General features: G+C 37.1%; 1 long non-coding RNA gene across 2 annotated transcripts; it reads right to left on the reverse strand.

The window, feature by feature from the left end:
• Positions 1 to 5,105: 5,105 nt before the first annotated feature.
• On the reverse strand, positions 5,106 to 11,783 carry LOC129769849 (uncharacterized). 2 transcript variants are annotated; one of them, XR_008741983.1, is made up of 4 exons: positions 11,735 to 11,783; positions 11,298 to 11,501; positions 6,823 to 7,141; positions 5,106 to 5,167 (listed from the first exon to the last, which is right to left on the reverse strand). It is a non-coding gene; the product is annotated as an uncharacterized LOC129769849 (long non-coding RNA). The 2 variants fall into 2 exon arrangements; XR_008741982.1 differs by lacking the exon at positions 5,106 to 5,167 and adding an exon at positions 5,927 to 5,995.
• Between the last annotated feature and the right edge of the window lie 3,674 nt (positions 11,784 to 15,457).

Consider the following 15,457-nt stretch of genomic DNA (forward strand, 5'->3'; position numbering starts at 1 on the left):
CAATATTTTTCTAAATAGCATTTTCGTTTTCATTTTCAACTATGGTAAAGAAACATATTTTCAACAAATCAAAACAATATTTATAGACGCTAAACATATTAATCCACTTCTAGCCGATACTTGATGAGTTGAATAAGCATTCAAATACTTGTAATTACTATTCAAACAAGTAAAAAACATACTATTTTACAAAAACAGCACGACGCATGACCAGAACCGAATCCCATCATGCGACATATCGAACATCTTGGTTTGGCAAAACTAGCTTATTGGTGACAATTTCAAGGATTTCACATTAGGATAACCGGAATGGTCTCCGGATGACCTACAGATCAGTGTTCAAATCTCATTCAAATGACCGTAGGTGAAGAAATGATAGATTTTGTATACATTTTTGTGCGTATGACACTAGAAAATCCTGAAAAACATAGATTTATCAATTTCACCCCGAAGTAAAATTTTGAAATTTTCTGCTAAAAATTTTCCAAATTAACGCTCAAGGATTTTTTTCAACAAATTCCATAACGTTTTGTGGCCTTAGCACCAGTAATGATTTAAAAAATAATTAGGTTTAAATCTAACAAAAAAATTCGGAAATATTTACATTTTTCTGAAAATCGTGATCAATTTGCCCCCGGTTTACGGTACTACAAATAACACAACACAAATTAACAAATAATTAGATGCTTTCCAGGCATGGCAATATTATATACACTTCTGTGTTCGGGTATTTTGGTTATTGTTTAAGGTTTATATGAAGTTGTATTTTCCATTTTTTTTAATGCACGAATAATAATTATAACACTGTTGACAGCTGGATCCGTAGTACAGAAGCAACGGGGTGTCGTAGAACAAATTCCAATGAATATTTTGAAGCTTTAAGGCAGTACCTGAGGCGTTGCATAGTTTTTGAAAATTCGAAAAAAATGCCAAGATGGCGGTCTTTTTTAAAAATAAGTTATTTTACATGAAAAATCGTTGTTTAGAAGCTCAAAAAAATGGAATAAAGGAATATGAAAAACGGTTATGTAACGCTTCAGATAATCCATTTTTACGAAAAATACTTTTGGGATAACATTTCCTAGGGCATAAGTACTCAAAAATGCAAAAAACAAAAATTCGATTTTTTCGATTTTCCAGATCGGGGTCCCCCCTTGATGGAGAAATGGCTGATATGTTTCTCACAATGCTACTTAAATAGGTTGTCCTACAAATAATAATAAAAATACAAAACTGTAGAATGAATATGCCATTAAATAACTTTAGGCGGCTCGCACACCGCAGCAATAAGCAACTAGCAAACTGCAGTACACAATATGCAACAGGAAACATATTTTGTTGTTCTTCGCATACCAGAGCAATAAAAACCCCTGACATTATGCAAACAATCGCCTTAATGTACGAAACTTGTCAAAATATGAGCGATAAGTTGCTATTCAACCGACACGCCGTGTTGCTAGCGACATGTGTTGCTCTGTAAAGGCGACAGCGATATCGTATTGCGTCGGTGTGCGAGATCAACAAAGATTAAATGGAAAAATCCATTGGTGATAATATTGCTTATTGCATGTTGACAGTTGCTAGTTGCTCATTGCTCCGGTGTGCGAGCCGCCTTAAAAATCGTTCTTTCAAAGGTTACGAGAGAGTTAGTTTTGCTATCCTCATTGGACTTTTCAAGGTAAGAGGAAAATGAACTTTGGTGTTTCAAACCTCTATAATAGTAAGAAGAAAATTTAAATTCTATTCTCGCTCTAGCCAGTCAGTCAACAGGTTTCCTCGAGGCTAAAAGGTAATTTTAAAATTTTCTGAGAGAAAATAGAGACAGAGAGACAGAGAGATAGAAGACATGCATACACACTACATACATACAACTCCCTTTTCCAGCGCGTTTAAGTGGAAAGATTGAATAATCAATTTGAACAAACCAAACACCAGGGCTCATTTGTTTCAATGAGTATGCGGGAAACTTGGGAAAACATGGGACGGGCCGCTAGTTTAAAAAAAAAATCCAGATCTTTTTTTCTGCATAGTGCCACCCTATTCGGTATTAAATGTATGGTTATCGGTATCCTACCGGTATCATATATAGTTTACAACCTATTCTCATACTTACCAAGTATTTTGAGTATAATTTCATCAACATCGGTCGAGCCGTTTTGGAGGAGTTCGGTAACAAACACCGTGACACGAGATTTTTATATATATAAGTTATAATCACCTAAGGTTCTGAAAGATGGTTGAATGATAACATGTTAGATGTTAGATGGTTGAGCTCTAGGCTAGAACTACTTTATTTTGACATTGCTCCATATTTTATATCCAGCGAGAACTTGACTAATCTACCCGTTGACTACACTCAACTACCCTGCTTTAAATCATTACCCTCGTTCAATGACTACCCGCTCGACAACACGTGCTCTGTGATGATGGTTTTGAAGGTTAAGCCTGGTTTCGCTTATAACTACTCCCTCTTCAAGCGAGGAACGTCTCGTTCCGATTTCTGATGTATGCTGCAGGATTTGGAAGAAGGTGACGGTTTTCGCCGGGTGCCAATCGTAAGTTTCTCCGGGTATGATAAGATCGATATTCTCGTAAACAGAATGTTGGTCCCGTCGGTTGCTGCCCTCGGTGCCCGTGGGGAACTGCTTCAAATCGCTAATATTCCCTTAGCGACGCTTCCTTCCCTGAAGTTATGCTCACTTTTTTCCGGTCGCGAACAGGCTCCACTCACCAGCACTAGGAAACAACCAACGAGATCCTACCGACTGCGCCAGTTATAATCACCTAAGGTTCTGAAAGATGGTTGAATGAGAATATGTTAGATGTTAGATGGTTGAGCTCTAGGCTAGAACTACTTTATTTTGACATTGCTCCATATTTTATATCCAGCGAGAACTTGACTAATCTACCCGTTGACTACACTTTCAACTACCCTGCTTTAAATCATTACCCTCGTTCAATGACTACCCGCTCGACAACACGTGCTCTGTGATGATGGTTTTGAAGGTTAAGCCTGGTTTCGCTTATAACTTATATATATATATATATATATATATATATATATATATATATATATATATATATATATATATATATATATATATATATATATGGTCCGATTTGAGCTGTCTTTATTTTGTAATATTCTCGGTGTCAAACATGTATTCCATGCAACGGAGAAACATGTTATTTCCAAATGCTTGAAGAATCTTGAACGAGAATTGTGTCTGAACATAATTTTCTATTATAAGGACGAATTTTTGTAGAAGTACTAGACAATTTATAGTAAAAGGAAATTGTAAAGGGTCAATGGGTAATCAATGAAGAATTCAGTGATTGGACTCACTAACGTTAACTTAGTAAGAAAACGTGGATGTTTGAAAATATTCAAATCAAAAAATCTATTTCGGGCGGGACGAAGTTCGTCGGGTCAGCTAGTACAAGATAAATCATAGAAAAACAGCTAATTACCATAATTCATACATAATTAGTAGAGAGGGTTTGATTGCTGAAGAGCTTATAAATGCTTATGCCCTGAAAATCTCAGAAGTTTCATCGCAAGACATTTTATATGCTCTAAAAAGATTTTCTGCTGTTTTTTTCGTTTCAAGAACTCCTAAATAGTCTGACATGAACCAAAAAAGGTTGCAATTAGGTCATTTGGATCTTCTTTTAAGTAGTTGAAATGAATTTCAAATCCAGTGTTTGAAAATGCTTTCATGCAAGATAATTTGTAGTTCTATGTGCAGTTTCATCCTTGTCCAAAATCTTTTTTTATGCAGCAACATGTGAAATTACCTCGGATATACATGAGAGGTTAAAACTTGTATTTTTCAATATTTTTATTCAGATGCCTACAGAAGCCTAATGCACTGATTCACAAAGCACCACTGTTATGTCGTCAAATTAGTGAGACACACACTCACTACTCAGATTATCGTCCCTGAAGATAGTTCTTACTCGATCAGTATCAACATTATTTCTATATATCCACAAAATATCATCATCAAATCCATATCAGAAAAAAATCTCTTCAAGATTCCTTGCAGAAAATTTGATACTCTATTGAAGGATACTCATTCCAAACGGAAAATTTTATGGTCGTTCATTATTTTTATATAAAAATGTGTTTGTCTCTGAAATGTAAGCCTTTATTTGCTTCATGCACACATGCAGTTTCTTCCAGTTTCGTATTTGCAAATAAAGAGTCGAATATCCGGCAACCGGATATCTGTAATGCAAATGTAATGCGACACTTTCAATTGGACATTTTTGTAGACATCGAGTTAAATTTGAAACGAGTAGGTCGTTTCATGAAAATTTCAAATTGAGTTACGTCTAATGTTAGATATCAGACCACGAATAGAATCAGACGCTCAGAATAATCGATCAAGAACTTAGTAGTCCTCGACGAAAATTCTAGATTAGAGAATGCCTAAAGATTCGGAAGTAGAGACAGAAATATAAAAAAAAATACTAGAAGATTCGAAAGGTTTCGCAATCGGAAAGAACAGAGGAATCAACCTTTCCATTCTGAGCCGCCGAGCGAAGAAGTTCAATTTTGGTGAAAACGAGTGAAATTATTTTGAGTAGTTTTTTTGAAATATTTTCGGAGTGATTTGAATAGAAAAATCAATAAATCGTGAGTTGCGCGATTATTCAAATCAAGTAGAAGACAATTGTACAATTGAGTACAATCAATTAGTATAACTAAAAGTTAGTGCAGCAGTGTGCTTTGCACCCAGTAAAACGGAGCCTTGGTGGCTCCGTGTACAGGTTACAGTTACGTGCCCGAGTCCTAGTAGGGACTGTGCTTGCGTTCCGGCGATCAGCCATCGCTGTGAGATCTTGGTGCTACGGTAAATCCCCCGGAATGGTCTATCGCCTCGTGGTTGCGTACCACTATAGACCATTCTGGAGCGCGTTGGTCAACGGAAGGGAAGCTCGGCCCCGTGTGAGTCGCCCGCTACACGCGACCCCCTCCAACACGGTAAGCTCAGGACGGGAAAGTCCACCAACGCCAGCGAGATTTACCGGAACTCACGTCGGTGGGAGTTTTGGTGTCGGAGCGGAATAAATCATCACGCTGCTCCACAATTTGAAAACCCCATCGTTGCTGCACGGGTGAGCTCATCCCGGTATTAAAACATCAATTAGAGTGAGTACCCTGAAACAGAACGCTATATAACGGACCACCACCACAGTTACGCGTAAAACGACACCAATTAGTAGGGACAAAACTTTGTGTTAGTAGGAGAATCATAGAGTTAGGAAAACACGTAAAGTAAAGAGTGACGTCACAAGCAATTTGGAATTGTTGGGAAAAGGAGTTAGGTGTTTGACGAAAATAAGAAACAAAGAATCGGAAAATTTCTGGAAAAGTTTTGGTTAATTTTTTTTATTAAAATATTAGCGGTTGGTTTTAAAATTAGTAACATTTTCTTATTTAGGGTCGGTTAGAAAGAAAGATTGGGTTCCTCAAAACGACAGAGAAATTTTTCGAAATTTTCGTCAGCAAATTGGGAAGTGTGGCAAGCCGCAATTTGAAGGAGGATACTGTAGCGAGGCCTACGGTACGCGCTAGTCCGGGCAACAATCACTCCGAATCCCGACAGAGGACCTTGGTCCTCTGGCGCAAAAGTCGGCGATTTTAAAAGGCTCGCACAGCACCCCCCTTACATTGGCGCCCAACTTTTAATTCACGACCCAATTGAGTTAAGCGTAGGTTTATTTTCTAGTTAGAATTTTAATTTTTTCATTTTCAAGTATCGGAAATTTTAGTTATTGTAGTTTTTGAATTCGGTAAATTGAAGTCTGATTCTATTAGTTAAGGTTATTATTAGGTGGAACTGGGAAAATTTTGGTGGAGGATATTTTTTAATATTTTTTATATATTATTTTTATTTTGAATTTTTAATTTTGGGGGGGACATATATTTTTCTTTTATTATTATTTCTATTGATTTGTAGACTACATTCGGTTTAATATTGGTTTCCTGAAAAGAAAGAAAAGGAAATCGAATTAGCAGAATGGCAGAAAGTAGCAATTGGATAATTAATCCATATGATTTAAGCGAGAATGAATTGGAATATGAGTTAGAAATCCGAAAACAGAATTTCGAGGAATCAGAAAAGCAGAAAAGAGAACGATTAAAAACAATATTCCAGAAAGAGGAAAAGGGGAAATATACATGGGATGTAGAAACCAATATGGGTGAGGAATTTTCTATGGTTAATAGAAGATTGAACGAAATCGAAACAGGTATTAAAGAGAATGTGCGAGTAAAATGGATCTCACAACTTCGTCATTGGAGAGAAAGAATAAACAGAACAAAAACGATAGATTTGGCACAGGAAGAGCAGAAATTTGAAACATTAGTGCGAATTTCAAAATTGATAGAAACGTATAAAACGGTGGCTAGAAAATTAATGAATTTGAGTGATACAGAGGAAAGAGAAGAGTTAGAATCGTCGGGAAATGGAATAAAGCAAGAAGGAAACGTAACATTGTTAGACCAAAGTTTGCAGTTTGAGAGTAGTTTCGCGAAAGGGATTAAAGAAAGTATGAAAAAAAGTAAAATTTCTCCCATTAGAAAAGTCGCTGAATTTTCAGAAAATCACAGCAAGGACCAGAAAAAAAAATCGAAAAAATATGAGCAAGAAAAGGTAGGAAATAAAGAAGGAAAACGTCATACGAAGAGTAAGAAGGAAGAGGAGGAATCGAGTGTAGATGCAAAGGAGAAAAAGAGGGATAATGAAAAATCGGGAGAAGAGGATAAAAAAGGAATTAAACAGGAAAAGAAACATAAACAGAAGAAATTACCTCAGAGTTCATCATCGGATTCAGAGAGCTCTTCGTTAGATTCTTTGAGCAGTTTGCTCTCATCAAGCTCATCCTCAACGTCTTCTCTGGATAGCCTTTCCGATAAGGAGAAAAAGTCTCGAAGAAGCGAGCACAAATTTCGTCATTTTCGCCTAGATAGATGGGGAATCCAGTTTAGTGGAGATTCTCATGGGATGGAGGTCTCAGACTTCGTCTTCCAGGTAAAGGAATTAATGGCTGCCGAAAGGATTCCAGACGATTGTTTCCTTGACCAGGCATATGTTTTATTTTCTGGTGAAGCACGTCGATGGTATTTTACCTATAAAAGAAAATATAAAACATGGCATAAGTTTTCTAAACAATTGATAATTCGCTTTGGAGATCCAAATAGAGATAGAAAAATTCTTCAGCAAATTAAAGATAGGAGACAGCGAAAAGATGAGTCTTTTGTAGCATTTTGCTCAGAAATAGAAGGAATGTTCGAAAGAATGACAAAACGGTATTCGGAGCGAAAAAGACTGAAGGTGTTGAAGAATAATATGCGTAGATCATACAAAACAAAATTATCATTCTTCGTTATTAAAAACATCTCACATTTGAGCATGCTTTGCCAAAGACTAGACAGAGATAGTGGTAGAATATATGCAAATAGTTCGTTGCCAGGGAAAAAACACATTAGGCACGTAGAGGTAACTTCAGAATCTGATTCATCATCCTCAGAAGATCTTGAAGTTTGTGCATATGATAAGGACAGGAAGTTTATGGACAATAAGTCAAAGAAACCAATCGAGAGAAATACATTTCAAGAACCGAATGCTCTCTGTTGGAACTGTAGGAAATATGGTCACCGTTGGAGAGACTGCAAACAGTCAAAAGTTATATTTTGCCATGCTTGTGGCACTCCAGGTGCAACTTTCTATACCTGTCCAAAGGGCCATAAGATTCCCCAGGTTCCAAAAAAACGGGAACAGGGAAAGGAAATAGAGGGTGATTCTTTTCCTGAAGCTTTATCACACCCTGTTAATAAGGGTAAAAAAACATACGATTTTAATAAAAACGTGGAAATTTTTGAATTACAAGTCAAACCCAATAAGTGCCCCCATGTTAAAGTAAAAATTGTAAATTCGGAAATAGATGCATTGTTAGATTCAGGAGCTGAAATATCAGTGTCAAATTCGCTAGAGATTGCCAAAACATACAACTTTAAATTACACAAAACAAATATTTCGATAGATACCGCCGGAAAGTCAAATCACAGATGTATTGGATTTGTAAATTTACCCATTACGTTCGAAAACATTACACGAGTGATCCGCGTATACATAGTTAAAGATTTCGCGAAACCACTCATACTTGGAGTAAATTTTTGGGAGGCGTTTAAAATCGTTCCAGCAATGCGAACCATCAATAATCGCGTAAAAATTTTGGAGAACACAAACTGTCCACAAAATGTAAATTCGAATCAACGTACGAATGATCATATTTCGCTGAAATTTTCTAAATCTGTATTAGCAATGACAGAAGATCAAAGTGATGAGGAAGATTTATCACTTGAAATTCCCACACTGGATTTTCAAGACATGTCCGTCGAGGAAATTGAAACTGAACACGATCTCAGTGAACAGGAACGACAAAAACTAATTAACGCGATAAGTAATTTCGAGTTCTCGGAGGAAGAAAAGATTGGTCGTACGCAATTATTAGCACACGAAATTAATCTGATTCCGGGAGCTGAACTGAAGGCTTCTCCGATGTATCGTTGTTCGCCATACATTCAGAAATTTGTAGATGAAGAAATTGAACGAATGAAAAGAATGGACATTATTGAACCATGCGATTCAGACTATGCGAGTCCGTTACTGCCTGTAAAAAATCGAACGGGAAATTTCGTGTATGCCTAGACTCAAGACGAGTGAATGAAGCAACGAAGAATGACGCATATCCTATGCCAAATTTGCATGAAGTACTGCACAGAATCGAGCAAGCAAAGTACTTCAGCGTTATAGATTTGAAAGAAGCTTATTGGCAAATTCCACTTTCTGAACCTTCGAGAAAATTTACAGCTTTTAGAACCAAAAATGGACTGTACAGGTTCAAAGTAATGCCGTTCGGTCTAAAAGGTGCACCATTCACTATGTCAAAGCTGATGAACCAGGTGATAGGTACAGAGCTGCAACCAAATGTGTGGGTGTATCTAGACGACATTATTATTGCCACAAAATCGTTAAATCAACATTATGATTTTATTAAGAAGGTAGCAAACAAACTTAAAGCAGCTAACCTGACGATAAGTTTAAGTAAATCCCGATTTTGTAGAAAAAGCGTGAGATATCTAGGCTATGTGGTATCTGAAAAAGGTATTTCGGTAGACATGGAGAAAGTAAAACCGATTTTAGATTATCAAACACCGAAAACCGTCAAAGATATCAGGCGACTGCTGGGTTTAGCAAACTTTTATCAAAAGTTCATAAATAATTACAGTGACATAACTGCACCAATATCCGATTTGTTAAAAAAGGATAAACATAAATTTTCGTGGACTGCTGAAGCCGATACAGCTTTAGGAAAATTAAAGGAAGCCCTAATTAGTCCACCGATTTTAGCAAATCCTGATTTCAATAAAGAGTTTACTATTGAATCGGATGCATCGGATCTTGCTGTTGGAGCAGTGTTAACTCAAATACAGGATAAAAAAAAAAGAGTTATCGCTTATTTCAGCAAGAAACTGAATTCTACTCGCAGAAAATACGCGGCGGTAGAAAAGGAATGCCTTGCGGTTTTATGGGCTATTGAAGCCTTTCGAAATTATATTGAAGGAACCCATTTTCAAGTAATAACAGATGCTCGAAGTCTAGTTTGGCTTTCGCGAGTAAGTGCTGAAAAAGGATCAGCGAAATTATGTAGGTGGGCGTTGAAGCTGCAACAATTCGACTTTAGCATTGCATATAGAAAGGGTCGCGATAACATTACCGCGGATTGCCTTTCAAGGTCAATCAACGCAGTACAGGCAAAATGGGAAGATATTGACTACAAATTGATGGTCACGAAAATTAAGAATAATCCGGAAAAATACCGGGATTTCAAGGTAGTGGATAATACGGTTTATAAGCTCGTTAATGATCAATCAAAAATGACGGATAAACGATTCGAATGGAAATTAATTCCAAACAAGGAAGAAAGGTTAGCCATAATACGAGAAACGCACAATGAAGCACATTTAGGCTTCGAGAAAACCCTTAGCAAAATTAAGGAAAAATTCTATTGGCCCCACATGTATAGTGAGGTCAATCAATATTGCACCGGTTGCATAATATGCAAAAAATCAAAATCGGATAACATTAACCATGTTCCTCCCATGGGCAAACAGAAACTTGCCACTCAACCCTGGCAAATAATCTCTATTGATTATGTTGGACCTTTTCCTAGAGCGAAAAAAACAGGCAACACTTGTTTGTTGGTGATTACCGATATTTTTACAAAATTTGTAATCATTCAACCATTGAAGGAAGCAAAAGCAAAACAGTTAGCTTTCTTCATGGAAAACATGGTATTTTTATTGTTCGGGGTACCTGAAGTAGTCCTATCCGACAATGGAGTTCAATTCACTTCCAAGGAATTTGAACAATTGCTACAAAAATATGGGGTAACACATTGGCTTACTCCAGTTTACTTTCCTCAGGTGAATAACACTGAGCGAACGAACCGTGTAATCACATCGGCAATTCGAGCCCTGATAAAGGAAAGTCAAGATCAATGGGACACGGATATATACAAAATCGCGAATGCAATAAATAATGCTTCACACGCATCAAGTGGCTTTACTCCATATTTTATTAATTTTGGAAGAAACCAAATAAGTTCAGGAACGGAATATCAAAGGCTGAGAGACACAAATAGCGAACCAGCTCCAAATGGAAAAGAACACAGCGACAAAATGATTAAAATATACGAACAAGTTCGGAAAAACCTCAAAATTGCCTACGACAAGTACTCGAAATATTATAATTTGAGATCGGGTAAACTGTTTACATTTGAAGAAGGACAAAAAGTTTTGCGAAAAAACCATACCCTTTCGGATAAAGCGAAGGGTATAAATGCGAAACTCGCACCAAAATTTGTTGAAGCAATAGTTAAAAAGAAAGTGGGAGATTTTTGTTATCTATTGGCAGATTTGAATGGAAAAACGATTGGATTATACCACGTTTCACAACTTAAAAAAATTTAATAATGATAATTTGAAGCTATGTAAACAAACTAAATTAGGGCAACTTAATATGAAAACACGCAAAGACGTTAATATGATTTTTTTCAACAAGAAGCTGTGTATAAAAACAACAACATTAAGCATAAAAGCTTAATAAAAAAAAATACGCGAAGACGGAAAATGAGGATATTTGGAGAGCTATGTACAGAAACTAATTCAGGAGGAAAAAAATGATGTAAAAACACGCTCAGACGGTTATATTAGAACTCACCAAGCTAGTCACTTTGTGGTAAAAATCCATGTTAAAATGGCATCTTCTTCGTAAAAAGGGAAAAAATGGATTATAGTTGAAAAACCTAAAAAAAACAACAGTTAGTAAAATCAGATTGAAAAAAATACTTACCAAAGTGATACTGATTAGATTCCGTAGGTTGTTTTGTTTTACGCCATCGGTGGAACCCAGCTAAATGATATGCTAAGGGAGAGAATACATTTATTAGAAATATATAGGAAGATAAATAATACATTTGGGATGAAAACAATCCTCATAATAGAAAACATAAAGTCATTGACCAGAGGTCAAAGACCTGAGACTATGGAATATATAGAACAAACGAAAGAATAATTTTTGGACAATAAAACTCATGATAGGAGACGAATATTAGAATGAAAATTAATTTATAGATTAAAACTAAAATTAGTACTTACGTTTTCGCATTACGGCATCACTTTGTACTGGAAAAACACTATAATTCGAATATTTTTTTAAGCTACTATAACTAAGTAGCTTCACTCCACTGATTTCAAAACACAACTACAATAGCCCAACAATAGTATCCGAGAGTCTTGTGTGAGAGAGTATAATTTCCGAGGTTGGTATAAATTTGGTTCATTTTCCATATGTTCCTAGGGAGTGTGATTTGGGATGCGCGTAGGCATTTTGGCTGCGTACACTTGAGAAAAATTGGGTCTCAGTGCACTGGCAGTATATGCTCCGACGGCATCAATTGGTCTATGTTTTCCAATACATATATTGGAGTTAGTGCATAGGGTAAATTTGTCTTTTTCCGCGAAAGAAAGACATAGTATTTTTCCGAGATTATTTTCGGAAATGTGAATTGGGGTAAAGTTGTTCCAATTGATTAATTGGAGGTTTTATTCGGTAATTATATTCCAATTCGTAAATTGGAGGTGATTTGGTCGATTTTATATTTTTGAACACACTCGAGGATACAATGAAAGTTCACATATACAATTCCCATAAACAACAGATATTTTAAATAAGGTGCTGTTTTGCAAGTTGTAAATAAATTGGTAATGTATCTGACATTTTGTACATATTACTTTGGGTTGATTATTTTTAATTATTTATTCATAATTTGGTAAATTTGGAAGTTTTGTTACTTTGTTAGTAAAAAAGTAAATAAAAAAAAATATATTTCATATATTTTTTTGGGGAAAGTAGGGAGTAATGAAACGAGTAGGTCGTTTCATGAAAATTTCAAATTGAGTTACGCCTAATGTTAGATATCAGACCACGAATAGAATCAGACGCTCAGAATAATCGATCAAGAACTTAGTAGTCCTCGACGAAAATTCTAGATTAGAGAATGCCTAAAGATTCGGAAGTAGAGACAGAAATATAAAAAAAAATACTAGAAGATTCGAAAGGTTTCGCAATCGGAAAGAACAGAGGAATCAACCTTTCCATTCTGAGCCGCCGAGCGAAGAAGTTCAATTTTGGTGAAAACGAGTGAAATTATTTTGAGTAGTTTTTTTGAAATATTTTCGGAGTGATTTGAATAGAAAAATCAATAAATCGTGAGTTGCGCGATTATTCAAATCAAGTAGAAGACAATTGTACAATTGAGTACAATCAATTAGTATAACTAAAAGTTAGTGCAGCAGTGTGCTTTGCACCCAGTAAAACGGAGCCTTGGTGGCTCCGTGTACAGGTTACAGTTACGTGCCCGAGTCCTAGTAGGGACTGTGCTTGCGTTCCGGCGATCAGCCATCGCTGTGAGATCTTGGTGCTACGGTAAATCCCCCGGAGTGGTCTATCGCCTCGTGGTTGCGTACCACTATAGACCATTCTGGAGCGCGTTGGTCAACGGAAGGGAAGCTCGGCCCCGTGTGAGTCGCACGCTACACCCGACCCCCTCAAACACGGTAAGCTCAGGACGGGAAAGTCCACCAACGCCAGCGAGATTTACCGGAACTCACGTCGGTGGGAGTTTTGGTGTCGGAGCGGAATAAATCATCACGCTGCTCCACCATTTGAAAACCCCATCGTTGCTGCACGGGTGAGCTCATCCCGGTATTAAAACATCAATTAGAGTGAGTACCCTGAAACAGAACGCTATATAACGGACCACCACCACAGTTACGCGTAAAACGACACCAATTAGTAGGGACAAAACATTGTGTTAGTAGGAGAATCATAGAGTTAGGAAAACACGTAAAGTAAAGAGTGACGTCACAAGCAATTTGGAATTTGTTGGGAAAAGGAGTTAGGTGTTTGACGAAAATAAGAAACAAAGAATCGGAAAATTTCTGGAAAAGTTTTGGTTAATTTTTTTTATTAAAATATTAGCGGTTGGTTTTAAAATTAGTAACATTTTCTTATTTAGGGTCGGTTAGAAAGAAAGATTGGGTTCCTCAAAACGACAGAGAAATTTTTCGAAATTTTCGTCAGCAAATTGGGAAGTGTGGCAAGCCGCAATTTGAAGGAGGATACTGTAGCGAGGCCTACGGTACGCGCTAGTCCGGGCAACAATCACTCCGAATCCCGACAGAGGACCTTGGTCCTCTGGCGCAAAAGTCGGCGATTTTAAAAGGCTCGCACAGCACCCCCCTTACAAATTATGGCCCCACATTGAAAGTCGCCACCAGACGTCGACACTGTACCACTCTCATCACCAATGTCCAGTTACAGGTCAAAATCGCCTCCAATGCGACACCATGTGGTGCCTCGGCATGTCGTATTAAATGTAAATTACTGTAATTGAATATTTTTGCCTCTAATTGGACATTTTTGTAAACATCCTTTGTACAGATTTCTACAACACGATACATTTCTAGGAGTGTTTTGATTATGTATTTTGCACACTTTTCTAATTGTTATTTGGTAGATTTTCAATGATTTTCCTGCTTAATTTGTTTTCGAATTGTGTTGTATTTTTTTCATATGATCAATTACAGGTCACAATCTCGTCTCTAATGCGACACTGATGCGGGGTCACCTTCGTGCCAAAGGAAATGAACCCGCCCAACGCGCCGGAGCTTCGCCCAATAGAGAAATATTGGGCGATTATGAAGCAGGCCCTTCGGAAGAACCCAAAAGTTGTCAAATCGGAGGTGGACTTCAAGAGAAAATAGATTTCTGTTCAAAAAAAAAAAATTACAACCTGACGTTGTACAGAACCTTATGGACGGGGTAAAGAGGAAGGTGCGAGCATACGGACTTGGGCTTGAAGTATGAATAAAAAGAAAATGCCAAAAGTTGTTTAATAGTTTTTATTTTACTGTCTAAAATTTTCAAAAGGATCGGTCTACTGGGCGAATTTCTACAGCGTTTTTTCCGTGATGCAATTTGATGTGACACACCCTTTACTTTTAGCTGTACCTTTCCAACGATATCAAATATCGAAAACCCTTTTAGGACAACATTTCAGGGAGCATAACCTTCCCGTAAAAAACAAAAACTTAAAATTCGATTCTTTCAACCTTCCAGACCGTGGTCCTCCCTTAATACCTGCGGCAAAAGTTCCTCTGGGAACGTCAGTGTCATTCAAGAAGAAGCGTGAGTTAGGTATGTTAAATCATCTTTAATTACATGTTGTTTCACCCCTAATCAGTACGAAAACAATTGTTAGATATGGTCGCTGTTAAGACAGACCGGACCAAGTCGCAAAATTTCGTGTTATTGATTGCATTATATTTGTGAGCTTCATTCCACATTTTGAATGCTTAATGAAAATCCCTTTTAGTACCAAACTTGTTTTTCTCGAAATAATAAAAATGTCTCACGGTCCGGTCTCACTTAGCACCGACCATATATGATTTTGCATAGTTGAACGTTCATCGTACTCGATTTACAACAAGCTTTACCGGTTGAGGTTCATCTAATTCCTCGTTGATCAAATGGCCCTTAAAATTTCAAAACAAATTACAATAGATACTGCAAATCTGCAACCGCCTGTCTGCTACCCGTCAATAATCTCGGAAGTGGTCAACCGATGAAGTTGTTATAGGCGAACCATCCCAACCACAACCTTCTGGTGATTTTCCCACCGATCAGTATCCCACGATTAATCCCTTCCACAGCATCCCCACAGAGGATTGCAACTCATCCGTCCCGATTTGACCCTCGAAATGGTAGCAGAAACAACAGCACCCGGGCGTTTGTGATGGGTTTTAATACGTTTCGCC

The sequence above is a fragment of the Toxorhynchites rutilus genome, chromosome 2, assembly GCF_029784135.1.
Source record: "Toxorhynchites rutilus septentrionalis strain SRP chromosome 2, ASM2978413v1, whole genome shotgun sequence".
Taxonomy (NCBI): domain Eukaryota; kingdom Metazoa; phylum Arthropoda; class Insecta; order Diptera; family Culicidae; genus Toxorhynchites; species Toxorhynchites rutilus.